Source organism: Lemur catta, chromosome 15 (assembly GCF_020740605.2).
Source record: "Lemur catta isolate mLemCat1 chromosome 15, mLemCat1.pri, whole genome shotgun sequence".
In the NCBI taxonomy this organism is placed as follows: Eukaryota; Metazoa; Chordata; class Mammalia; order Primates; family Lemuridae; genus Lemur; species Lemur catta.
Window position 1 is genome coordinate 43528034 of NC_059142.1, and position 27006 is coordinate 43555039.

The 27006-nt window shown below is 37.8% G+C and overlaps 1 protein-coding gene and 1 pseudogene across 1 annotated transcript in view; both read left to right on the forward strand.

The window, feature by feature from the left end:
- The first annotated feature begins 1078 nt into the window (after positions 1-1078).
- The window catches only part of TANC2 (tetratricopeptide repeat, ankyrin repeat and coiled-coil containing 2), a 289785-nt gene continuing 263857 nt past the window's right edge, over positions 1079-27006 (forward strand). Inside the window, exon 1 of the mRNA XM_045525947.1 lies at positions 1079-1112. The gene's annotated coding sequence lies outside the window, so the exon portion shown is untranslated. The remainder of the gene's footprint in view (positions 1113-27006) is intronic.
- Positions 16251-17950, forward strand: LOC123620579 (annotated as a pseudogene).

Sequence of the window (27006 nt, forward strand, 5' to 3'; positions counted from 1 at the left end):
CTCATCCTGAGTCCACCACAGCCAGCTGTGGCCTCTTGAAGCCGTCTACAAATTACAACTGAGAATCGGGGAGAGACTGACACTTGTAGGCTTCGATGACTCTAGGCGTGATACGTGCCTAAGGTGGCCGAAGTGGTGGAAATCTGGAGGAACGTTCTCGCCATCAAAGCAGGAGGACAGGCCCCGAAGTGGGCGCACGTGACAGCAGCAGCCACCTCGAGAGTGACATCACCCCCGGGGGCGGAGCCTAACTATGTAGGGCCTGGTTAGCTACTGAGCTTCCTCCTGGCTTCCCCACCAAATGCCATCGACCCCACCAGTCCAAGCCCCCTGAGGAGACGAGAAATGCCAAGACACCTCAGCAAGCCAGAGCCAGAGCCCTGTCTGCCAGCGCACAGAAGGGTTTCGTCTCCACTCTCGCGCCCAGCATCTCCCCGCCCCCAAACCGAGGAGGAGGCGGGGGCGCGCGCGCTCCACCACGCACGCGCCCCCACGCACGCGCTCTCCCTCCGCGCTCGCGCCCCTCCCCACCCCAGCCCGGAGGGGGCGGGGCTGCGGGCGGCCTCCGAGGGTGCGACGCCCCCAGCGCGGCTGCGGCGCTAGCGAGCCGCCGGCCGGCTGCTGGTTGCTGGGTTCGCTGCTCCGGCAGGGCCCGCTGGCACAGCCGCCTCGCGCAAGCCGCCCGCCCGGCGGGGGAAGCTGCAGGCGCTCCGAGCACCCGGCCCCGGACTGCCAGCGCTGCCCACCCGCCGCCGCCCTCCGCGCCTCCTCGGGGCGGCCCCGCCCCCGTTCCCATCCCCCTCGCGCTCACCTCCCGGCTGTGCCGCGCGAGGCGGAGCAAGGCGCCCGCCACCGCCGACGCCGCTGCCGCCGAGCTGAGGGGCGAGAGCCGGCCCCCGCGCCGCCGCTGACAGGAGGACCGCCGCGGGCTGAGCTCGCGGGCTGCGAGGCCCCGCCGCGCCGTACCGGGGCGCTGACCCACCGCGGGGCGTCGGAGCGCAGCGAGGCGCTCTGGGAATCGCGGGCGGCGCCGGCGGGCGGCGCGGTCCTCACGGGAGACCCCGGGGACTGGGGCTTGACCCCGAGGTGCAGCGAGCCCCTCAGAGCGGCAGGTAAGAGACCGGGGGCGCGGGGAAAGGAAAGGTCGCTTCAGTGACAGGGGCGTTCGCCTCCAACGCCTCGGCTCCAGGGAGAGGGGCGGGGGCGAGCGAGGAGGCAGCGAAATGGGCAGCGAAGTGCAGCCCGTGTCAAAGGCGTGGGGAAGGCTGGCTCCGAATGTGGCACTAAGGCTGGCTTCAGATGGGTCCGGCGCCGCCACTTCGCTGTCACCGAGGGTGTCATGGAATTTGGTACCTAGAGAGTCTCCAGATGACGGGGACCCAGGATAAGATGCGAGGCAGACTGCTAAAAGTGGCAGGGAATGTGGTGCAGAACGAGTTGCAAATGTGCCCCCAGAATGCAGCATAAAAGTAGTTGTGAAATGTGCCAGGTAAGGCGCAGGATGGGCTGGCCTGTGTGGCGTTGAAATTCATGGTAGAAGTGTTATTAGTGATAGTGATAATTCCTCTGGGAAAGGAGGTGGAGTATAATAAAAGATTAATAAGGCTGATTGCTAGATATTTTACCACAAGAAGTGGAGAGGAGCTATGATAAGCTATTTTTTTGTGACAGAGAAAGTAACCACGTGAAAGAAAAAAGCAAATTATGCCTGGTTGTGAGATGGGAAAGATAAAAATAGGGCTAAAATAATTCCAGGTTTTGCTGTCAGCGTATAGAGCACTGATAAAATTGTGTCTTGTCTTCCATTGCAGGTGTGAATGTTTAAAATGGTTTTCGTAAAACATAAACAAAGATAATTAACATTAGGAAGATCTGGTGTTTTGGGTGTCTTTCACTCTCTTCTCTGCTTCTCTCCAGGAAAAGAAAAGGGGGGAAAAATCTTGACCATAATTGTGCATTCAAGATCATTAGGCAAAGGGAAATATTTTTTTGTATGTGACCCTTTCCTGAGTTTTACACAGGTGAAAATATCTGGAATGAGGAAAACAAAACAATATGGTGAACAAAAGGGATAAATTTTCAGGCATTTTGAGGGGTTGGAGCCAAGAGCTATCGCAATGGTTAATTACAGAGAATGGCAGTAGTGAAATATTCTTGTATGCTGTTGGTGTTGGGATGGTGAAATAAGGAAAAAATTGAATACAGTAAATTGGCATAAAAAGCAACAACATGGATACTGTCAAGTGGAGTGCTTCTTGCAGCAATTCTCAGGTAGATCATCTTAGGAATGTGAGCACAAAATGAAACATTAAATATTCTCTTTCTCCCTTTTCCCTCTCTATATGGATATCTATATCTATATATAGATATATATGTATACATACATATGAAATTACCCACATGCTGCAAAACATTATGATTTCCATTTAAGAAGAACACCTGTGTTTTGAGAGTATTGTCAGAACATAGCTGGAATTTCAGAAGTAACAAAAGACACCTTGATGAGCTGTTTAATGTAACTTATATGTATACATACAATGAGTGTCAATATACTATGAAACAAAAGCAGAAATATCTGGATGTGTTCATTAGGATATATTTAATGATATTTTAGTGTTTTATGTCATAATTCTTGTAGAAGAATTGAAGTACTTATTTGAGTGTTGTTATCATAATAATTTGCCAGATAATCCGAAAATACATAACCGATTGGCTTCTCCCTGGGTCCAGATTAGTCATTGAGGGATCATATGCTTCAAAGACAAAACTGGATTTTCCTTGGTGGTTAATTTTGGGTTTTAGTCTTTTCTGTAGATATGTCCCTCACCTAGAGGCTCTGTTGGAGCTAGAGAGAGGAGATGGCCAGAGGAAAATAAAGAGAAATTCTGTTGGGTCTTCCTGTTTTGTTCTGACTGTAAGCCATATGTACTGCCACCCCCTACTGTCTGTAGGAAGAGGTGTTGCAGAGCCCCATTCTTTTCTTGTTATCACTGCCCCCTTGTGTAAGGGAAGAAATTGATAGTTGCACTTTTGGGAACCGATGTTCTCAGATTGTTCTTGTTAGAATGATTATGTAGATTTATTTATTAATCATCTATTCTCTTCAGGGCTTTAAACTGCTGTTAATCAGGCTTCAGATTTGATGTCTGTGTTTGATACAGGTAGTATCTGATTTCAGTTAATAATTAAGATCCCTAAGAATGTTTGCAGTATGTTCATGAAGATGGGACAGTGCTGTTATACTACTGGCTAGGTGGGTGGCTTATGCCTGTAACCCCAGCATTTTGTGAGGCCGAGGGGGGAGGATCACTTGAGCCCAGGTGTTTGAGACCAGACCGAGCAACATATCCTGACCTGTCTCTACAAAAAAAAAGAAAAGAAAGAAAAATTAGCTGGGTGTGGTGGTGTGCACCTGTAGTCCCAGCTACTTGGGAGGCTGAGGCAGGAGGATCGCTTTAGCTCAGGATTGTGAGGTTGCAGTGAGCTGTGATCACGCCACTGCACAGTCATGCCTGGGTGACAGAGCAAGACCGCACCGCAAAAAAATGTTATTACTACTACAGTCATCCGTCAGTATACATGGGGTATCGGTTTCAGGTCCTGCATATAGGAAAAGTCAGCCCTCGGTGTAAGTGAGTTTCGCATCTCACTTACTGTATTGGTCAAAAAAAGTCCATGTATGCTGGACCTGCTTAGTTCAAACCTGTATTGTTGAAGGGTGAGCTGTACTGGTAGAGCTCTCACTTATATGGCACCTATTCTGTGTCAGCCCTGTTGTACATTGTTTTAATAAGTTGTAATACCCTATGAGGTATATACTGTTATTTCCATTTGACAGATCAGAAACTAAATGAGAGGTTAAATAACTTTTCCAATATTATATAGCTAAGAAGTGGAAGAGCTAAGTTTCAATTTGCGAACTTGCTCCAGACTTTGTGTTCTTCATCAGTATTGCCCTCTCACTCAAATTATTTAATAGTTATTGATAAGTCCTAATTAAAATGCATTTGCCCATCATAAAGCAGATACTATAGATGAGGATGTACCTGATACGACTTACATAAATATTAAGCATATATATACACAAAAAATATAATTATTTATAGTATGAACATTTCTCCTTGGGAATTTGTCTTTTCATTTATTCCTGGGATTATGAGTAGAGAAGTATCAGTACAGCTTATGTGCTCAAGGAGATATTTGTGATGTTGGTTGGTTTTGGAGGAACTTTGGAGGTAAAAAGTTACTGTCAAGTAGTTTGATATGGTGTATGTATGTATACATAGTGTGTATATAAACATACATTATACGCACACATATTGTATCTCTTTAAAAGTACCGCTAATTTTCTCTAGGAAAATTAAGGAGAAATTATCAGATATTTTCCCTATCTACTCAACATTTTTTATAATCTTTCTTTCTTTCTTTCTTTTTTTTTTTTTTTTAAGGGACAGAGTCTTGCTTTGTCACCCAGGCTGGCGTGCAGTGGTGCAATCATAGCTCACTGCAGCCTCGACTGCCAGAGCTCAAGCAATTCTCTTACCTGGACCTCCTCAGTAGCTGGGACTACAGGTGTGAGCTACCACACCTGGCTAATTTTTAGATTTTTTTGTAGAGATGGAGTCTCATTACGTTGCCCAGGCTGGTCTCAAACTCTGGGGCTCAAGTGGTCTTCCCAAAGTGCTGGGATTATAGGTGTGAGCCACCACGCCTAGCCTCACTATTCATTTATGTTAAAAGTATTGTAATGAGCAAAAATGGATTGAATATATATGTACATTTTACCTCTTTCATCAACAAATGTTTGCTCAGGTTTTTCTCACACTTAAACATTGTTTTATAGATATTGACTTTATATGATGAAATATTTACAAAAATGTGTAAAGTATAAAGAATAACAATGCACCCAACACTCATATGTCTTCCACCCAGTTTAAGAAATGGAACATTACCTCTCACAATTGCGATAGTTATTTTCTTCACTTAACCAGTTTCTGCCGTTTTTTTCAACAGAAACCTTATTCCATGAATCACGTCATGTAAGCACTTCCTTCATTTTTATTTTATATACATTTATTGATGTAGGAATTCAGTATCATCTGATTATGGCTAAAACTTATTTATGATATATGTTTATGAAACTATATTTAATAAATTGTCATAGACTCAGAGACCATGCTTTGTATTGGTACTGGTTGGTAGTTCATTTTAGCTTACTTCAGTTATAAAACCTAATTTGCTTTGTGAATAGAGATTTGCTAACATTGTTAAACATTAATAGATTATTTTCTTCTTCTATCATTGATTCTTGACTGTCCCATGCTAGCTTTTTTTTTTTACCCTCATCCATAAGTGTGTTTGCTCTTTTAGTATTTTCTAAATGACTCTGTATGAATTATTTTGAATGGAGAGGAAGTAGACCCTAGGAAGAATACCAATTCAGTGGTTCCAAAAGGGGAATATTGGATTAGTTGATTCTGATTGGATACAAGTTAGAACAAGTGTGCATAAAAGAAAAGCATCAAAATTCGTTCCTTGTCATATTTCTTAATCTTAAAATAGAATTAAAATAGGATCTGAGACATATTGATTGGGCACCCTAGTTGAATTACATTGGATTGAATTTACCCAGAATCACCAATGTTAACTAGAGGATTTTTACTGACAGTATAGTACTTAGATTTTATTTCAAGGAGCTAGAACAAGCTGTTGTAGATGGCTATTTACTTTTGTGGCAATAGTCTGATTAAGGTGTCAAATATTATAAAATGGTTTGGAAGGGAGCTTAATTATTTGGGCATTTCTTTTTTCTCTGTGAATGAAGTGAGATTCAGCATTGTCACATTTGCTAATGTACCTGTAGTCATCAAATACTGTTACTTAGAGAGTACGCGTTATATAAATATACAATATAGTTTGTTAAAATGCCATGACAACTATCACTAGGGGTATTTGAATAGCATCTTTTGTATTAATAGTAACCTTTATTAGATAAAGATTGTTTAAGATTTTAAAAAATGAGTTGTGTATATGGTGATGGAGAGTATTCTTAAAGAGTCTTGAAAAGGCTTTGGAGAAAAACAGAATTTAAAAAAAAAGAGCTTAAAGACGTAAAGCTATATTTTCCTACTTAATGGTCCTTGTTTTTCTTTTAGAGGATATTTTACTTTGAGTATTTAAGATTCAAGGTAATATTAGATGGAGAACAAGAAATTTGTGTCTGAGTTTTAGAAGGCTAAAGCAAGTTGAGGATGCAGTGAGTGAAAAAATTTGTGGTAGGAACCTTTCTTATTCCAGAAAGCTCTAATTCAGTAATTATAATACCATAATTATTTCTGGAAATAAATTTCTTTTGTTAGGTCAGTTTATTTTTTGAAAATCTTTATAAATCATGTGAAAGCTGTGTTTATGGATAAATGTCAGATAAGTTGCTTTTTTATGGGCCACATATGACAAAAGCATCTTGTTACATTCAGCTTCTGTTTGCCCTTGAATAGTTGAAGGTAAATATGAAGTTTAAGGGCCAAAACAATTATGTTGGTGTTAGTCTTAATCATGACTTTTCTTTACCCTTTTCTTTCCCATAATATCAGTTTTTGCTTTTATTCACTGCATGGTATATACCAATTCTAAAACACCTTTCTTTTTATTAGAACTTGAGAGAGTCTGATGTCAGTCATTTAAACTGAGTTGTTGTGTTATAGTGAATGATCTTGTCAGTGTGTTTTTTAAAAATCCAATTGCCCAGTAGACATCTTTACTGTTTATGTCAAATTTATGTACCTTTCTTTCATAGGTGCCTCCACATTGCTGCCAGAGTCATCTTTCTAAATGGCCATATGATCGTGTCACTTTTTCTTCAGAATCTTTCAGTGGTTCCTCATCACTGAATGGATAAAATGGAAGCTCCTTCGCAAACCATTTAAGGTCCTTCATGATCTGGTCCCTGTTTTCTCATTAGCCTCATTGCTTGACTCTTTCTTCTTTATAGTTATGCTTCAGCAATACTGAACTGTGGTTCCTTCTGTATGTGTTCTCTTACCTTTTCATGCTTTTCTGTGTGAAGTTCTTTTTCATGGACTCCTCCTCCTCTCTCTGTGCCCTCTCTGGGCAAACTGTTCCTCAGTGGTTGCGTCTTCACCCAAACAGTGTATTTGGAGTGAAAAAGGTCTTGCTTACTCCTCCAGGTGGGCTTGGGCATGGGCATGGGCATGGGCATGGGCATTTTCTATTCTCCCCTCACACCTGGTAAATATGCAATTTATAGTAGTTGTCACAACATATTTTAAGTATTTATATGACTGTCTCATCACTAGTCTGTGAGCTCCTTTTAAGCAGACACTATGACTTTTCCATCTTTTATTTTCAGCATCTGCATAGTTAGTACACAGTAGGTGCTCATTATCTACTTATTGAGTAAAGATTGTTGACAGTTATCTCAGTCATGCTCTTGAAACCTCATTTCTTATTGTAGCATTAAAGGAAATTTTAGGCATCAGGACCATATATATACATACACACACTATCTAAAATATTATTCAGAGTAATTCCTGGGCTGTAATTAAAACTAACTCTAAAGATAAACCAGATTTTATTCTTACGTTTCCTGGTGTCGGGAGAAAGATTTGAAGGTTCTGTATGTGAACTTTAGCCAAATTATTTTCTTAGTATATTACAAGGGTTAGTAAACTACAGCCCATGGGGCAAATCCAGCCCATTAGATCTGTTTTTGTATAGCCTGCGAGCTAAAAATGGTTTTTACATTTTTAGATGGTTGAAAAAATATCAAAAGGTGTATAATAGTTTGTAACATCTGAAAATTAAAGGAAATTTAAATTTCATTGTCCATAAAGACAGTTTTATTGAAACATAGCCATGCTCATTTGTTTACATATTGGCTATGGCTTTTTCAGGTACAACAGCAGAGTGACTACTAGTTGCCATAGAGACCATATGGCATGCAAAGCCTAAATATTTACTGTCTAGCTCTTTACAGAAAAAGTTTGCCAATCCTTGGTCTATTACATAGTTTGTGCCCGTTAAGTGTTCACTGAATGTCATGAGTTGGAGATATACCAATTATGTGTGTTGCTGGTCTTTGCAGGGCATAATTGCTTCAATTGACTAAGAAAAGATTGGCCACTTTGCCTTAGTACTGATTTATCTGACAGGCCCCTATTGTATCTCCTTATGATACCCTTATTATGTCTAACTCTGAGGAAGTTTTCAACAAAGTGTATTATAAGATTCTATTCCCTTTTAAAAAGAAGTATCCCAAGTGGATAGGGGCTTGGAGCATAGCATGTAAGAAAGAGAACATTTTTCTTTGCTTAGATCTTAGTCTCTCACATATGTTTTTTGCATTAAAAAACATTGTTGTATTAAAAAAACTTTGATTTTATATATTAACTTGTTATGCAGATACATTATGTGTAAGGTATAGGAGTTGAGTTGGATTAGTTATGTTGGAAAAATGGGATTTTTATGGAATGTATTAACACATTCATTTAAGTATTTACTGACTACTTAGTATGTATAAGTAGTTACTTTTACTAAAGTCTTTCAGGTGAGGATGGAAATTTCATATTCTTCCTTAAATAAAAATAAAAATTATTATTCAGAATCATGTGTCCTAGATATTTTTTCTACCTCTGGGAAAGATATATTTAAAAAAAAAAAAGTAGCATGTTATATTGGCCACTTCCCTAAAGATTCATTAGCCAATGTTGGTAAGTTTTACTGTTTTCTTTATGTGGCAAAGTATTATGAAAAGGAAGGCAGTGATTTATATATTCCTTTTTCTAAATATCAGCAAGCATTGCAAACATAAAATTCATGAAGGAAAGTATATAAACAAGCAATAATAATGGAGAACTTTTGTTATTCCAATTGGATATCTTTAGATGAGGTAGCCATGCTTACTTATTTCCTTGTTTGTAATACCATGCCAGCAATACGTATGATGACATAACTGATTATAAAGATCGACAATATGGCACAGTTTTTTATTGCCATAGAAACCCCCTTTTCCCACCTATGGATTCAGCCTTATAAGTAGATTACAGTTATTAAACTTGGAAATGGGAGTATGTAGGTATTGTGATTTAGTTATTTTAGGTTTGGAAAATGTGCTTCAGATGTCAGTAAATTCCCTCTGCCTAAATGAAGGCAGTCTTTTCTTAGCCCAGTGTTCCTAATCTTGCTTTGGGGGAGGGTCCCACAATATATAGTTCTAGTTGCTGAAATTTGATAAGGCCCAGCTAGTCTGGGTGTGGAAGCTTGATAGATATTTGTTGTACTCTAGAATTCTATTTCTGTTCAAATTCCATGGAATCCTGTAGGGCTCCCTGGGTTGTGAATTAGGGTAAATGAAGGTAATTAGCTTTAGTAGACCTGTGGAATGAAGACTTGTTAAAGCACATAAATAAATAACCAACCAACCACGTATACCCAATCCAGCTTCATCATCAGAGAATCGTAGCTCTTCCCTTTTAGAGCTATAAAGAGGCAAAGAGACTTCCTTTGGAAGTTGTTATTCAGACATCGCTGTATTGTAGGATGACAATTCTGTTCAGTTGTAAGAAGCTTTGAAATTCCACAGTGATGAGACCAATTATATAGTGGAAAGAACATGAATTTATGAGTTTTGAATCATGAAAACAGGTTTGAATTACTGCTATGTCACTTACTAATTGTATGAAGGGCTAAAAACCTATCAGGCAGGGTTTTTATGATGAAATGAAATAATCTCAGTGAAAATTCTTAGGACAATGTCTAGTACTTAATAAATTGTAGTTTTCATTAGGCTGTGGAAAGTGTCTTGGAGTTTTCTTTTTTTTATGTGTGCTTTACCCAGCTCTTCCCCCCAATTTTTTTATTGGCATTGTCAGTCCAGCTTTTCTTTGTCATCTTGTCTTGATCTTCTTAGCCATGCAGGTCATTTAAAAAACTCATGGTAGTTTAGCTACCGATTTATTTGTATCCTCAAATTTTCTTTTATGAAGGATTTGATGAGAGAAAGTTTTTGATTGTACACTGGAAAACTCAGAAACTGCTGGGCAAACTCCTATTATGCATTTCTGTTTGGACTATTCCCTTTAAGCACCACAAACTTGACATAAAATTAATCTTTAATCCCTTCTATAAAATATCAAACCACAACTTTTCTTGAGACAAAGAGCCCTTTGACAATTTATTTTTCATTTTGATCATGTAAACATTTTCAGATTTTACAAATATCTCTCATTTTTGTGAATGATAACTGAAACTTGGTTCCTAATACCCTCATTCCTACCTCTGGCCAATGCTCCATGTTGACAGCTTTTTGTAATTTTTCTTTTTTTAAACATTTGTATGTGACAGTCAAGGTGGACTGCTTGGAGGGTTTGTCTGTTTTTTGTGATCTCTACATGCTTAATAAAAAAAGGACTTGTTTATTTACAGTGTAAAATAATACACTGGAAAAAATTTGCCCCTTTCTGTAGTATAGATAACAAGCTAACTATTCAGAGTCTCATTTTTCCCTAATATTCAGTTATTTCTGTAACACTTTGTCAGTTTCTGCAAATCTGTGTGTCATTAGTATAATTATTTACTGAATATTTTTCTTTAAATGAAATTGACTCATTTTCTCTTAGTTTCATCTTTGGTTGTCATAATCTCTATGAACTGATAACTTTGTGCTAGTTGTAAAATAAAAAGTAGTTCATTCTGAAGACATTTTGCTTAATCCACTTGGAAAAGACCACTTATATGCAACTTTGGTTCCAGATTGGATTGTTTTGTATTTTTCAATAAATGAACTTCATATAATGATCCCTCTCTTTACTTTAAATAATTTAATTCTGTTTTTGTCTTTGATTGTGTTAAAGGTAGGCATTTATTGGTTGTCAACAAATGTTAATTGTCATTGCTTGTAATGGGCAGCTGCTCTTCCTCTCCCTCTCTCCCTTTTTTTTTTAATTACAAAATTAATATATTTGCTTGTAACCACAAAAATAACTCTAAGCGTGAATAAAGAAAAAGTTAATATTTTCCTCTCCCCTTGGTTGTTTCTCTTCTCCAGTTATACTCATTGGGGTAGCCAGCATTAACCAAAACTTTGACGATAAGTATTTTTCAGTGTTTCTCTCTTTACTCAAAATATATATAAGCATATATATGTTAGAAACACTGAGGGAGGAACACATGAGGCCAGGATAGGTGAAAAGAAATTTATCTTAACGTTTGCTTACAGACGGGCTGAATCAAAGATGGCATCATCCCCAGCCCCAAAATGGCGGGCATCTAGGGCTTTTATAGTCGGGTTTGGGTGGGCCCTCAAAGGGGGTGGGGTTAGTTTAAAGGGAAAATTCCCATGGGACCTCCCACCAGCCTCTGGGTTCAGCCTAACAATAGGCTGATTTTAAAAAATTAAGTAGGGATCATATTATTTACATTGCTTAGTAACTTGCATTATTCATTTGATAATATGTCTATCACTCCACTGAAGTAAATGGAGCTCAAATTAATTTTAAAAACCTGAATAATATTTTATGACACACTGTACCATAATTTATTCTGTTATTCCTCAACTGATGGACATTAAGTTTGTTTCCATTTTTTTGGCTATTATAAACATTAATTCACTCTTATGACTAGAGAAGCAAACATTCTAAATAAAATATTATCAAAATAAATCCAGCAGTATATTTTAAAAGACAGTGCATCATGATCAAGCAGGGTTTATTCTAGGAAGGTAAGGACATTAAAATATGAACATATTATTAATAGCAAATTAAAAAGTTGAAAACTTTATGCTTGTCTCTATTTTCTGGGGAAAATTGGGGGACTTTGAATTGTATTTATACAAAATGGCATAGGGATATGCTTGCCCATGTGAACAGCAGTCCAAGTTTTGTATAATTCTTCAGTCTTCAAAGTTGGTAGATAAAAGTCTTTGTTTTGAAGTCTTTGAAAGGACTTTGTGGGTCCTTTGTCTTGGCCTTGACCTCACTATTGGCCTTAGGTTGCCAAAGCTTGGTACGTTGACAGTGTGGACATCAGCAAACTCCTAGAGACCAGGTGGATGATATGGGTGATACCATCTAATTTAGGGATGGCACCTTTTAAGGGATTGTGTTTGATAGCTTTGGCCTTAATGAGTACTTTTTTGGCGTCTATACAGGTACTCATTGCCTTGGAAATGTTGGCCTGAGTTTTTTTGAGGACTTTTTTTTTTTTTTCTAATCCTGCCCCTTGGATTGAAATTTGAGGACTTTCTTGTTATGCTTCTTGGCAAAATTACACATTCCTTAGGATCTGAGTGTCTTGAAGCCATTTCTGTGCCATTTTCAGGACTGGTTGTATATGATATTTCCTGGATCTGGCCACATCTTTACTGCCAGCTGCAACTCTGGGAGTGGTGGAGAGTGGAAAAAAGAGCCCTCTATGTCTGTTTCAATAAGTATAAAAAAAATTGATAAAACTTTGGGATAATTTCCTCAGAGTGTATGTGGCATAATTTCCAACTCCTTAACTTGAATGAAGATGCCTATTATCTTGATCATTGAATGCTATCCTGACCAGATATAGTGGTCATGGATCCTAGTCTATAGCATATTCATGTTATTCCACTGTGTTTACGCTTCTTGTGCAGTAAATGAAAAGTCTGATACCAGTATGATTTTTCTTTGTTTATAAGTAACTGGTTTTTCTCTCTCTTCTACACATACAGTTTTACGACCCTTATATGCCCTGAGATTTTCAGGTTTAATCTCATTGTTCACTTTATCCTTTTTATGTCATAAGAAACTCAGTACTGCCAGTTCCTCTCTCATTTCTTGGACTCTATTTCCTGTCTGTATAGTTCTGTGTTTCCCCCTCTCTGACCTCTGTCTTCACTTTTTTTTTCTTGTTCGTTAAAGTTTAATAATTTTACTGGAATATGTCATTCCAGTGATTGGTCATTTTGAGTTGATATTCTCAGGTACACATTGTACTCTTCCAAAATGTAGTTTCAGATTTTTTTTTTTTAATTTCAGGGAAGTTGTTTTGAATTATTGTTTTTACTATTCTGTTCCTTTAATTTTCTTCTTCAAGGGCCCCTATTATTTGTATGTTCAGTCTTCTTTTGCCTGTCTTCACTGTTTGTTATTTTCTCTCAAATCCTTTTTATCTTTTTGAGTTTTAAGATTTTCTCCTTTTTTACCTTCTATTTTTCTTAAGGGATTATCTGTTTTTATTTACTCTTGTCTTCATTTCTGGAATGGGTTTTCCTTTTATTTTTAATTCTTTCCTGAGTTATATCATCTTATTTTGAGTTTCTATAATTCTTATTTCTGTTCTTTCATGTCTGTATCATTGTCTTAAGATTTTTTAGCTTATTTTGAAATAGAATGTTACAAGTTTTGATTTCTTATGTGGGCATGCCTTTCTGGCATGTTTTCACTGTAGGGGTGTTATTGTGCTCCTTATTCTCTCTTTTCTTATAATAACTTTGTATGGCATTGATCTTGATACTTTCTGTGACTCATTTTTATTTGAAATTAATTTTTCAAAATTCTTCTAGAATATGGCTGGGTTCAGGAAAGCTTTTCCTAACTTCACAAAGCTTTTTCTTCTCTCGTTTTTCTGTAGTGTTAAAAAATATGGCAGCTTGCATTCTGAGATTTCCTGGCTTTTTTCTTCCCCACTAGTTTGATCTGAACCCTCTGTTTTCTTCATCTCGTCTAACCCCAATTTTCATCTTCCTTTGTGCCTTCTGGAGCTCACTGTCAGTCATCTGCAAAATTCCCTCCATTTTTAACCTCTTCTCCAAACAATACCTTTATCTCCTTGCCCTAACTGAAGCCTACCTCTCCTCTTGAGGGCACTCATTTCCCTGAAGAGTTCTTTAGTGATGGCTCCTCCTATTGAGAACAAAAACATTCTATTCTCTTTGCTTCTCATTTCTGCATCTACACTTCTTCTGGGCTCACTGTCACTCTCCTACTACTCTAGTTGTAATTATTGGTGATTTCAGTATCCATACAGATGATTCTTCCTTAGGTTGAGTATCTCTTGTCCGAATATCCAAAATCTTAAATGCTCCAAAATCCGTAACTTCTTGAGCGCCCACATGACACTCCAAGGAAATGCTCGTTGGAGCATTTCAGCTTTTGGATTTTCAGATTAGGGGTGCTCGGCTGGTAAGTATATAATTGCAAATATTCCAAAATCTGAAAAAAAGTCTGAAATCTCTAACACTTTTGGCCCAAAACATTTTGGATAAATGATACTCATCCTGCCTCTTGACTTCCTCTCTTTCAGTGATCTTGTTTTCTATCTTAGCTATTCACTTCTATGTTATATCCTATGCAGATGTTTTTAAACCCTCAGTGCATCTGTATTAACTGGAGATCTTTGAAAAACTATAGATGCTCAGGGGTCTTCCCAGAGATTCTGATTTGGTTAGTCTGAGATTTGCCTGGGATGTTATTTTTAATAATTTTCCAAGGTGACGTGAATGTGCAGCCAGAATTGAGTCACTGCCGTTGAACTTATTATTACCTATTACCCGTAACTACAACTTTCTATAATATCACTTTCTGACATTTTACTCTCCAACTACTACCTGCTGTTTTTCTGGCTCACTTTGAGTACCGAACAACATTAGTTCTTTGACCTCACTGGACCTTTTCATTTACTACTTTTTCTATTCCACAATACTCTCATATCCTCACTTCCTTTTCTAACTGGCTGAATTCCCATAGTTCATCATTACAGTTGCTCTCCTGAATCTACTTTCAAGCCTCTTGGCCTCTCTCCCTGGGTTGTTCTTCCTTGGCAAAACCCTGATTAAAACCAACTCTACCTATTTTATACCTGTATACTTACAAGTGAATATGGCTGGAGCAAAACAGATATTTAAATTCTTAACAAGTGAATGACTTTACATTCATTGTTTAGTGCTACTCAGCTGTCCAAGTATATTAGCCTAGTTCTTTCACATTCTCATTTGCTTAGATACTTATTTCTTTCCCTTGCACTCAAAAAAAAATTTTTTTTTAAGACAGAGTCTCTCTGTGTCACCTGGGTAGAGTGCCATGGCATCAGCCTAGCTCACAGCAACCTCAAACTCCTGGGCTCAAGCAATTCTCCTGCCTCAGCCTCCCAAGTAGCTGGGATTACAGGTACTCACCACCACGCCCAGCTAATTCTTTCTATCTTTAGTAGAGACAGGGTCTCACTCTTGCTCAGGCTGGTCTCGAACTCCTGACCTCAAAGGATCCTTCTGCCTTGGCCTCTCAGAGTGCTAGGATTACAGGCGTGAGCCACCACACCTGGCCTCAAATTTTCAATATTTCCTTTTCTATACTCTTTCTCAGCTGAAGGCCTTGTGTTCTGTTTCATTAAGAAAATAATAATAAAAATAATCTTCCCACCAGCTGCATCTTTACTAATGTTATTATGAATTAACTGTCTTTTCCTCTGTTGAAGACCTTTCCCTCCAGTGTTCCCTCCACTTGTCCGTTAGAGCCCACTCCACCTCAAGGACATTGTTGCTGTAATTCTTCCTCTTTTCTCCCTTTCTGGATTACTGTCAGCAACATAAAAACATATCGCAATTTCTTTCATGTGAAAGAAACCCTCTCCTTGTCCTTACTTCTTCCAGCTACAGTCCCATTTCTTTTCTCTCATAGCAGACTCTGCAAAAACAGTTATCTTTGTTCACTTGTCCAATTCGTTCTCAAGCTGGAAGCAGTGCTGTGCACCGATAGTCCCAATACCTGGGTGGTTGAGGTAGATGGATCACTTGAGCCCAGGAGTTCGAGTCCAGCCTGGGCAACATAGCGAGACTCCATCTCTTAAAAAAAAAAAGAAGGAAGGAAAGGAAAGAAAAAGATAAGGAGTGTGCAAGCGGTGGAAAAGAGGGGCCCCTTCTGCACACTCCTGAGCAGGAGGCCCTCATTTTGGCTTCTCAGCTGGTTGTGGCTGGAATAATCACATGGTAAGGTCAGCAGCCAACAGCTATGCGTACATGGGGAGAGGCCCAGGCAGTGGCTTCTCTCTGGTTGTGGTGAAGCCTGCCAGCCACTAGCATGGATCAGAGACCTAAAGGGCAAGGAGATAAAGATAGAGCGATGGGGAGGTGGCACTTTGCAAGGCTATTTGCAATGCTAAGTGTTTTGAGTTACCTGCTTTAAGTTTCAATACAAAATGATTTGATTCATCAAAAAGATGCTGTAAGTGATGATGATTTTGAGCCATACTTAAGTAGCCAGACAAATAAGAGTAACAGCTATCCACCAATGTCTGATCCATACATGCCTAGTTACTGTGCTCCATCCATTGGATTTCCATATTCTTTTGGGAAAGCAACATGGTTCATGGCTGGAGACCAGTATCTGACAACCTATGGTGAAATGGAGAACATTTGGAAATGCCTCATGAGTCAGAGAAGACGTTGTTAAAGCTTTTTTTCTGCTTAAGGTGACATCTTTGAATACTTTAATACAAAATTGACTATTCATGTCCTATAGAGAACATCATTATATACTAGATGGTATATTTTAGTCAACTTAGGGCATTAGGAAATACACCTCCATTTCTTGGTCAGCATAGATTTAACTTTTTTTCTGGTAATGCTGTTTTCTCTACATGAGGGACAAGTGGATCCCAGAGACAATCAACACAATTTTCTGCTTATAGTAGCAGTTGTGGTTATCCATCTAGTTCTCTTGGCAGAGCTATTACTTATGGACGGCTGGGTTTGGCAATGATACTTTGAGTAAGGTGCCTGGCATTATCAGTACTGAGTAAGGCATGATTGTACTGAAAATTGGTGGTGACCTGATAGCTGCAGTGACAAAAACAGCCTTGAGCAGCAAAGGTATGACTAGTGTTGCAACCAGTGGTGTGCTCCAGTTAGCAGTACAGCACCTAAACCAACCTCCTGGGCTGCCATTGCTAGAGAGCCTGCCAAACCTCTGCCAAAAGTTAAACCCAAGGCCAACGTGGGAACTGAGGGTTTCTGCTGCACTTCCTATAAAACACAACATGAATGCTGGAACTTCAGTTGAAAAGGGGTCAGTGGTAAAGGCTCCACCAACCTAACCAATTCGGTCTCCTCAAACTACAATCCAGCAGCCTCAGCCATTAATTCAACCACCACCATTGGTACAAAACCAACTGCCCCAGCAGCAGCCTCAGCCACCACAGCCACAGCAGAAACAAGGACCCCAACTTCAACAGCAGCAGCTGTGGAATCGCTAGATAGCTCCTCCGAACAGGGAAGTGGGCTTCAACCAGAACAGTGGAGTGGGCAGTGAACAGTTTGGTTTAGGTGTTGTACCTCTCAGTGCTTCACCTTCTAGTGTAGAAGTGCATCCAGTGCTGGAAAAGCTAAAGGCCATAAACAACTATAATTCCAACCACTTTTGATTGGAACCTGAAGAATGGACGTGTATTTACAATTAAAAGCTACTCTGAGGATGACAGACATCGTTCCGTTAGGTACTCTATCTGGTGTAATACTGAGCATGGTAATAAGCGTTTGTGTGCAGCTTACCATTCCCTGAATGGGAAAGGCCCACTCTCTTTACTCTTCAGTGTGAATGGCAGTGGACATTTTTGTGGAGTGGCTGAAATGAACACTGTTGTGGACTATAATGCATATGCTGGTGTCTGTTCTCAGGATACGTGAAGGGCAAATAGGAAGTTAAGTGGATCTTTGTCAAAGATGTACCCAATAACCAACTATGGCATATTCACTTAGAAATAATGACAACAAACCAGTTACCAATTCAGGGAATGCTCAAGAGATACCCCTAGAAAAGAGCTAAGCAAGTGCTTAAAATAATTGCTACTTTCAGGCATACCACCTCAATCTTTGATGACTTTGCATGTTATGAAAAGCATCAAGAAGAGGAGGAAGCCACACATAGGGAGAGAAATAGAAACAAACAATAACTATATGGAGATGTCCTGTTAAAATTGTAACATTAATGATGTAAACTCTGGAAGTGCCTAATAAGTCAAAGAAGATGTTTTTAAAGCTTTTTTTTCCTGCTTAAGGTGACATCTTTGAACACTTTAACACAAAATTGACTCTTCTTGTAATGGTTTTCAGTAGTGTTTCTGCCCTTATACTTTCACCAAACACACTTGAGAACTGTAACTTCATCAAGCACTTTCTGTCCTGAAGCTTTTACCAGTATCTATTGTCTTTTGTAATTATGCATCCTAACTAAGGCACAGAAGACTGAATGAATGTAAGTATGCATTAACTCCTTGAATTTGTTAAATACTAACAGTTAACCATTAGAAGTGGTTCAGCCATGTAAGAGTCACTGCTTCAACTTCTCTTTGTTACAGTTTTTACATTGTCATTTTTTAGCTGTTTGACAGGTTAAAAACAAAATAATCATGCCATGTGTAATACTGGAGTTCAAGTCTAAATGTTTAAATGAAAAATTATTGTAGTGAACTTTTAATATGGCAAAGCAACCTTAAGCTCTATTTTAGCTGAATGAGACATAAGCTGAAATTATATTAGGAATATTTCCCTGTTCTTCAAACTGTTTGGTGTAACAGATTATTGATATGCAGTTTGGTGGATTTCACCAGTTAATGCACATTCTTCTCCTCTCTTTCCCCCAATAATATGTATGCTGAAAAATGTGCATTTGTCTGAGGAATTATTTTGTTTGCTACCACTTCATGAATTTCAAAATTTTGAGTAAATGTATGTCAGTGTGATCAGACTTTTTATGACCTTTATAACTACATTTAAAACCCTTAATTCCTATTTCTGGGTGTTTGCGAGCCTGATTGCTATCATAAAGTAAAAATTTATTACTCTTGGTATTCACTAGCTGAATAAACGTAGTTCTTTTGCAGTGTCCTGGCATCCTTAAAATACTTTGAAAATATGGCCTTGATTCATAGATTAAATCAATATGTAAGAGAATGTATTGATGTTTTTATTCATCAGATCTATATAAGTGGGAATACAGCATATATCTGGGTATTCTTTTAATTACCTTTTTAACATCTTATTTTTTTAATTATATATCAACATTAATTTTCTATCTTGAAGCAAGTTGATTTTGTATAATTAAATGTGTCAAGCATCTGTATTAACTGATTTGATGGCATAAGGTTAAGAAAATAATATACTGCCCCTTGTATTACTGTTGCAAAAGGAGAAAGCTATGCAGAAAGATATGTTAAGAGTGAAATAGCAACGCAATAGACTTGAGTACCTTGATGTTTGGCATTATTCCATTTATGTTTACATCATGATTAGAAATGTTTTCATTTACTGTGGTCTTTGGTCACTTTAACTCATAAACCTAGTGACAGATATTTCTTTGAGGCCTTCATTTATAAAATTTTTTTTGGTACAGTGTTTTCTTAAAATGTACAGATACTGTATTCAAGTGAAAAAAATTTGTTGATAACCATAGCTACTACACAGTTCTTTGGGTAGTCCCAAGTGTAGTTATATCAGTGTTTACTGAAGAGAATATCAAAATTTGAATGGTACACTGTGTCTGGCATAAAATAAAGACTTTCTTAAAGGAAAGCTGCACCTATTTTACCTTTTTAAGAATAAGCCTTGAAATCTTATAACATGTCTCATAACTATTTATAATGAAAAGTGGCATTTGGGTATAGTCACCACAGCAATGTGCTACATTCCTAAGATTATATAGGTTACAGTTCAAAGATGACTGTCATTCTGGAGGTAGAGGAAACTATAGAAGGGTGACCTTGTAGGAAGGATCTGAGTCCTCTCCCTGAGGTTCTCTTTTTTCTTGGTACTTTATTAACAACTCTGGATATTTTTATAAAACTAATTACAATATAAATGGATTCAAACTTGTTTAATTTATATTATGTTTCTATGTAAGAGTGTCATGGAAGCACCCAGCAAGCAGGTTGTTTGCAGTGGACTCACACTGCTCAATAAATGTAGTTGAGAGTCTGTTCTTAGTGAGGAGTACATCCTAGTGCCTTTAACTTGGATTTCTAATCTTAAGTGAAATGGATGCTGCATTCCTTTGGGGGGAAAAAACTTTTTATTTTCAATTGGTAATTTTATGTTTTTCTCATTTAAATTTTCTCCAGACCACCCACCTTCTTTTCCTTCTTGGTCTATCATTGTATTGCAAAATGTTTCTCCTTTAAATGAAATTATTACAGGTTGTCTCAAAAGCACAATCAGCTGAATGTTTCTTAACTGTGGGGACCAAAAAGAGAGATCCTGGAGTCTACAAAAGGAGACACATAATCAAATGTTTGAATAATCAAAAATTAAGACTTTATTGGCCCAGTAAATTTCTTGCTTTATGTTTTTACAAGTTCTGGTTTGAATATTTCTTATTAAAGTTATCCTATGTGGGTATTTTATTTTGAAAGGTCTTACAGGTTGTATATTTAACAGTAAGGGGGAAAATGTAATCAAAATTAGTATTCCTTCTCTGTACATACTGCTACTTGATGATTCTTTTCAAAAGAAACTCAGCCTTTTCCTAATTTTAGTACTTCTTCTTTTTATTAATAACATAAGTGATCTGATTCAAAAGCTGTGTTCTTTTTGAATACCATACATGGGGGTTAAGCTGATGATAAAATAGTTTGCAATAAAAAAGAAAGAATCGGCTTAAGTCATTTAATCATTTCAAGTGCATTTTGCATCTTTTAAAAATAAGTTCGAGAAATTTAAGAGAATTGTGTTTTCATTAAGTTTTGTGTATCTTTTGTTCTGCCATGTAAATTCCCTTTTATGTGCGATTAAAGGATAAAATGATTAGTTCATTTACATTCACTGTAGCAATTACATGAGAATTTGAATTTTGTTGTGTTTGGGTTTGTTCATTCCTGTGAATGAGAGTACGGTTAGGTAAGATTTTCTGTCATGGTATCCACACTCACCATTTGGTCCTCTTTAATCTTTGAGGATTAAAGATTAAAAAATTGTTCACTTAAAAAACATAAAACACTCAATTCATTCTCTCTTTCTCTCTCTCCCTCTCCCTCAGCTTTATTGAGGTAAAATTTACCTATCACAAAATTCACCTATTGTAAGTGTACAAGTCAATTATTATCACTATAATCCAATTTTAGAACATTTACATCACCCAAAAAAATTCCCTTGAGCCTATTTGCAGCCTCCATTCCCAACCTGAGCCCTAGGCAAATACTGATCTGCTTTCTGTTTCTATAAATTGGCTTTTGGACATTCATATAAATGCAATCATACAATATACAGTTTTATTTTGTTTTACAACATGTAGTCTTTTGCTTCTGGCTTCTTTACCTTAGCATAATGTTTGTGAGGATAATCTGTGTTGACCATATATAAGTATTTCATTCTTTTTTATTGCTGAGTATTCCATTGTATGGATATATCACATTTTGTTTATTCACTAAATGGACATTTGGATTGTTTCTAGTATTTGGATTTTATGAATGATGCTGCTATGAACATTTATATACAAGTCATGGTGTGGACATATGTTTTAATTTCTGTTGGTTTGATTCTTGGGGTGGAATTACTGGATTTGTGATGATTTTGAGTTAATTTTTTTGTATGGTGTGAAGTAAGGATCTAAGTTTATTTTTTCTACTTATACAGATATTCAATTGCTCCAATACCATTTGTTGAAAAGATTATCCTTTCTTCTATTGAATTGTCTTGGCAGCTTTGTGGAAAATCAGTGCCTGGAGTATATGGAGGTATTATCAACCTCCTGTGGTTGTCTCATCACCTGGAACTTCCTGTAAAGTCCTCAGATCCAATTAGTCCATTGCTTGCTCCGAACAGGACTACAACCTCAGGAGATGCTGGCCCTCCCTGTTGCCACTGAGATGGCTACTTAAACTGATAGTGCTCCAAACCAAGTTAAGTCCTTTTTGGCAGTGGCAGCAAAGCTGCTGGTTTATATGACCTGTACCACCCTGGTAAACTGCTTTTTGGGGATGGAATTGGGGAGAATGAGAGTAGCCCCAGGTAAAAATGCCACAGGCTGGCATTGTTCTTAACTAAAGTTAAGTAGTTTTCATGAATAAATGGTACTTTGTTGCATGCCGTTGGTTGATTTCCAGAGTGCTGAAAAGTCGTATCTCTTTTGAGCCCATTCTGCTCAGGCTCTCTTTTCCAGCATTTCACTGAAACTGCTTGTTACGTTCAATCCAGTAGTCATTTCTCACTCTCTGTCTTACTTCACCTATTAGCATTGTTTGATACAATTGATTATTTTTTCCTTCTTGAAGTCTTGGCTTCCAGGATACCACTTTATCTTGGTTGGTCTGTGTCATTGTGTGCTCCATTTTAGTGACTTTTTTTCACTCATTCCTCCTCATCTTCACAACCTATAAAACTTGGAGTGCTCTGGGGATTTTATCTTTTCTGAGGACATTGTTTCCCCTGCTGCCCTCTCAAATGATACTGCCATCGTTGTCCAGCTTTTTTTTTTTCCTTCCCATAACTCTCAGACCTCTGGGCTTATAGATAGAGCAGATGTCTTCTTTACTCTCCATTTGCAGCTTTCAGATTATGTAGCTCTGTTCCCTAAAATTCTCTACCTTTCAATCTCGTGTTATCAGATTATATTATTTACGACCCCTTATTATTACTGTTGACTGTATCTCCTGGTTCATTCTCTGCAATGATTTCTGGTGCTGACTACCTGAAGTTAGGCTACACTTCACAAGTTAAGGGCACAGTCCTCCACAAGACTACTCTCACTTCAAACAACAGCTGTACGCTTGAGCGATCACAGAACCACCCTCATTTTTGACCAAATGGCTGCAAATTTGAGGATTCTCACTAATTTCTCCATTTTGATAATTCATTAAAACAACTCATAGAACTCAGGAAAGCGCTATATGTTTGGTTATAGTTTTATTGTGACATAAAGGATATAAATCAGAATCAGCCAAAAGAAGACACACAAAGGGCTGGGAGACTCCCAGACGCGAAGCTTCTGGTGTCTTCTCCCTGTGGAGTCAGGATGCATCACCCTCCTGGCACAATGATGTATAACAATGATGTGTAAACACAGTTTTTATTGATGTTTCATATGTGGGCATGATTGATTGAATCATTGGCCACTAATTGAACTCAGTCTTCAGCTCTTCTCCCCATCCTGGTCAGGCTGGTATCCCATGGCTCAAAGCCCCAACTCTTTAATCACATGGCTGGTCTTTCTGGCATAGCCAGCCCCCTTCCTGAGTCATTTCATTTTCATAGACTAAAGACCTACTGGGGCTCATCCTTTTAATATAAATAATCAGAGCCCACCATTAATAACAAAGATACTTTTATCACTCAGGAAATTCCCAGGATTTAGAGACTACCTTTCAGGAACAGGGGAGAAAGGTCAGCCAAATTCTTTATTATACAGGATTCCCCCTTACTACCCTTTTTTTTTTTTTGGTTCATTAAAGCCCACTCTTCTCTTACCAATACTATTTTTGATCTTAATTCTAGATAATTTTGGTCATGTAGATATTTTTTTCAACATTTTGATATTTGAGTTGTTTGAATTTGTCTCCTTCAGTGGTCTTGTCTTCCGGTTTACCTCAATCATTCACTTCTGTGTTCATACCCTAAATCTTGACTAATAACTGCAACCCCTCCATAATTTCAGTTTCATGTATCCCACTGTCTGGCCACCACTTGCTGTATCTTTCCATCTTTCTCCCTCTAGTACCCTGAGTCCAATAATCCTTTAACCCCACTAGGACCTCTAATCCATTGATTATACCACCATTTCACACTGTGTCACCCCCTTCATATCCTTGTTCCCTTCCTTACTCAGCTTAAATCAATCATGATTATCCCTAAACATACCTAGCCTTGACACCATTTTCTCTTTCTTGATTCATTGTCCTTGCTGAACCAAAACCACATTTTTGGTTAAATTCAACCTGCCATTTTTTCCTTGCCTGTACCTGTGAAGCTGAATGTGGTTAATGGAAAGCATACAACCTTACTGATTGGTTTCATTTTAAATTCATGATCACAAACCTCAAGTGGGACCCTAATGCTGCCATGTAATCATGCTGTATGTCCTTAGTCTAGGAGGTGGGAGAATGGGTAGATGATTATTTCATACTTCTTCCTCTCATCTCACACTTCTAATACTTCTTTCCATTCTTATTCTCAGCTAATGACTTTTCTTCCTACTTTATTAAAAAAGTTGAAGAGAACTTGTAGTGATTCTTCATTTAATCCCCTTGATAGAATTCTATAAATTGCAAGTTTTGCCAGAGGAACATCTGGAACAATTACTTTTAATGTTGTGAATGCATGTGAAGATTTCCAGAAAAATTGGTAGAGAAAATAAGGTTCTAATAGATCTTGCAGGACTTACAAGGAGAAGAAAAGGGAGAATGTTAAAGAGGAGAACTGGGATAATTTGTAAAGGAAAATATTTAAAGGTGATAATAATAAGTTTCCTTAGGTTTTAGGAGGGAGCTGGCAAAGTATAGATGAGTGGGGTTTAAAGTTGTACATGGGTTAACTGAAACTTTGTCCTTAAAGCTTTATCCCTCTTTTTTTTTTTTTTTTAATCTCTGATTTTATTTTCTGTTTCTGTCTTGGTCTATCCTCACACTTTCTCTGATGATTCTTTTACCCACTTCATGTCACTCTTTTTTTTCTATGTCCTGCTCCAGAAAATTGTCTTGGTAGTATTCTCTTTTGACTGTCATTTTGTAATCTATTATTTCAAGGTCACAGTTCTGTTATTTAAAAAAAACCCAACTATTTCTTGATCTGATCCTTCCTTAACTCTTCATTTAAAATTTTACTTTATTCGAAATAGAATCCTTAGTTCTACTTTTGTTTATTCCCTTCCAGTCCCCCTTATTTTGACCTTTATTTTCCGTCTCAACAGCTGTCTCAAATTCATATTGTTCATTCCATAGCATTTAGGACAGTAGCTTGCGTATTGTAGTGTGGATATTCTGTAAATACTACTGTGTGAACATATAAGCTATAATAATAACAATGTTCACTTAATTACATTTTTTACTTCTTTCTACCTCATCAAGGACACCTTTCTTGATTAAAACTATTCATTCTTTGATCCTCTACTGATAAAATTTTTATCTTAATGAATATAATACTTATTTTTTAACAACTGGGTTTTGTGTGTATATTAGTTGACATCCCACTGTTTCATTGCTCTACTGATGAATAATTTAACACATTCTGTTAAGTGAAAAGTTTTGTGGAATAGTTGTCTTTACTGATCAGTTGTTGGATCTTTCTCCTAGGTCGTTTTACATACATACTATGTTAGTTAGGATTGGGTTCAGCTACATGTAACAGAAACCCAAGTGCAGTGGCTTAATAAAATAGGATTTTTTGTCTTTAGGTAACAGAAAATCTGGATATAGGCATTTCAGGGTTTATGGTAGTTCCATGATGCCATCAGGGACACAGGCCCTTCTGTACTTCTCTGCTATCCTTGAGGGTGGCTTTTGCCCTGTGATTGCAAGATGGCTGTTTGCTCTCCACACAGCTTTTTGTCAGCCAGAAAGTAGTTTTCCTTGAAGCCAAATATGTTATTTTTACAGTTCTGAAAGTCACAAGTTTGAAATGGGTCTCATATGGGGCTAACACCAAGTTTTTGGCATACCTATGTTCCTTTTGGAGGCTCTAGGAGAGAGTCTGTTTCTTGCCTTTTCCAGCTCCTGGAGGCCATCCACATTCCTTGGCTTGTGGCCACATTACTTGATGTCCACTTTGATGTCTACTTTCTTCATCATGTTTCTTCCTCTGACTCTTCTGACCTTTTTTATCTTTTAAGGACCTTGGTGATTACATTGGGCCCACCTAAATAAAAGCCAGAATAATCTTCATATTTTAAGGTTCTTAATTTATTACTTAATCACATCTGCAAAGTCTTGTTGCCATGTAAGGTAACACATTCACAAAATCTGGAGATTAGGATGTGGACACCTTTGGGGAACCTTTATTAACTTTATTTGATTTTGTTCAACTTTGTTCATGTTTTTCAAGTTTTGGCTATTTTAGGTCCCTTGCATTTCCATGAGTTTTAGGGTCAGTTTCTCAATTTCTAGCTAGGATTTTGGTATTATGTTGAATATGTAGATCAATTTGGGGAATATTGCCATCTTGACAATATTGTCTTCCAGTCCCTGAACATGGATGTCTTTCCATTTAATTAGGTCTTCTTTAATGTCTATCAATGTTTTATAGTTTTCAGTGAACAAGTTTTGCTAATTTTGTTAAATTCGTTCCTAAGTTTTTTATTCTTTTTGATGCTATTGTAAATGGAATTTTTTTAAATTTCATTTTTGGATTGTTTATTGCTAATGTACAGAAATAAAATTTTTTAAAAAAATGTATATCTTGTGTCCTGCATATTTTCTGAATTCATTTATTGGCTCTAATAGTTTTTTGGTGCATTCTTTAGGATTTTCTATATATAAGATCATGTCATTTGTGAATACAGACAGATTTACTTCTTCCTTTCCAACTTTGATGCCTTTTATTTCTTTTTCTTGCCTAATTAACTGCCATGGCTAGAACTTTCAGTACAGTGTTGAAGTGGTAAGAGTGGACATCCTGTCTTGTCCATCTTAGGAGGAAAATGTTCAATCTTTCAGCATTAGGTCTGATGCTAGCTGCAGGTTTGCAGGTTCTTAAGTAGATGCTCTTTATCAGACTGAGGAAGGTTTCTTTCTGTTTCTAAGGTGTTGAGTGTTCTTCTTTTTTTTAATCATGAAAGGGTGTTGACTTTTGTCAAATGATTTTTCTGTGTCTATTGAGGTTATTGTTATGGTTTTTGTCTTTCATTAATATGGGATGTTGCATTGATTCTTCATATGTTGAATCAACCTTGCATTCCTAGGATTCACTCATCGATTCTTGAGTTTGAGAAAATTCATCAAGGATGTGGTCATCTGAAGACTCATAGTCTGAGATTTCCCTTATATGATCAATTTCACCTTTATCATTAGAGTCTGGAGTACTGCCATCTGTCTTTTTGCATTCATCTT